Source organism: Egretta garzetta, unplaced genomic scaffold (assembly GCF_000687185.1).
Source record: "Egretta garzetta isolate BGI_Z169 unplaced genomic scaffold, ASM68718v1 scaffold904, whole genome shotgun sequence".
Lineage (NCBI taxonomy): Eukaryota > Metazoa > Chordata > Aves > Pelecaniformes > Ardeidae > Egretta > Egretta garzetta.
The window spans coordinates 210,484-211,368 of NW_009259525.1; the positions used below are offsets into that span (position 1 = coordinate 210,484).

General features: G+C 60.9%; 1 protein-coding gene across 1 annotated transcript in view; it reads right to left on the reverse strand.

Annotated features, from left to right (window-relative positions):
• The window catches only part of PTDSS2 (phosphatidylserine synthase 2), a 64,837-nt gene that overhangs the window by 63,657 nt on the left and 295 nt on the right, over positions 1-885 (reverse strand). The window lies entirely within an intron of this gene.

The following is an 885-nucleotide window of genomic DNA, read 5'->3' on the forward strand; positions in this document are numbered from 1 at the left end:
AGCCCTGGCCCAGGCTGCCCAGGGGGGCTGTGGAGTCTCCTTCTCTGGAGATATTCAAAGCCTGCCTGGATGAAGTCCTGTGTAACATACTCTAGGAGAACCTGCTTTTGCAGGGGGGTTGGACTGGATGATCTCCCGAGGTCCCTTCCAACCCTTGCCGTTCTGGGATTCTGTGAAAACTGCTCAGGGCTTCGGCGGAGCAGAGGAGAGCACCACAACCCCCCTCTGCCTCTTCGCCCAAACTGGGGCACCTTTTAGCAGTGGGAAGCGCTGGTCCTTACTACACAGCACCTCTGGGGGAGAACATCCCTCTTCTCCAGCCTCTTCACTTCGGCTTTCTGCTGGGCAGAGGGCCCCCACGGCCCTTCTGCTTTAGGGGAAGCCAGGGCCCCAGCTCCGCGGGAGGTGGATTTGGCGGAGCATTTCAGTGCTTTCCTCATCCCGGTCTCTCCTGCTCCCATGGCCTCATTCTTCAGCGAAAGCTTGGGACCCAGATCTTACATCAGGGCCTGATTTCACCACCACCGCTCTACTCCGGAGATTGCAGCCGGATGAACTTGTCTGGCTGGCCGCTGCTTCAGATCACGACGACATCTCTGGTGGCAATACCAACTGACGAAATCCCCGGCCCCTGGCAGCTCCTTCCCGCTTCTGGGCTGCATCGCCGTGCCCTCGGGACGGGCGGCGTGACCTCTCGTGGGGCTGCACCGTCAGTCGCATCAGAGAACTGCAAAAAGCCCCCCAGAATGCCGGTTTTAAGACAGCATCCGTTCCCTGCCCCTGTCCCATTCCTTGCCCTGTCCCGTTCCCTGTCCCTGTCCCGTTCCCTGTCCCTGCCCCTGTCCCCTTCCCTGCTCCGTCCCCATCCCTGCCCCGTCCCCTTCC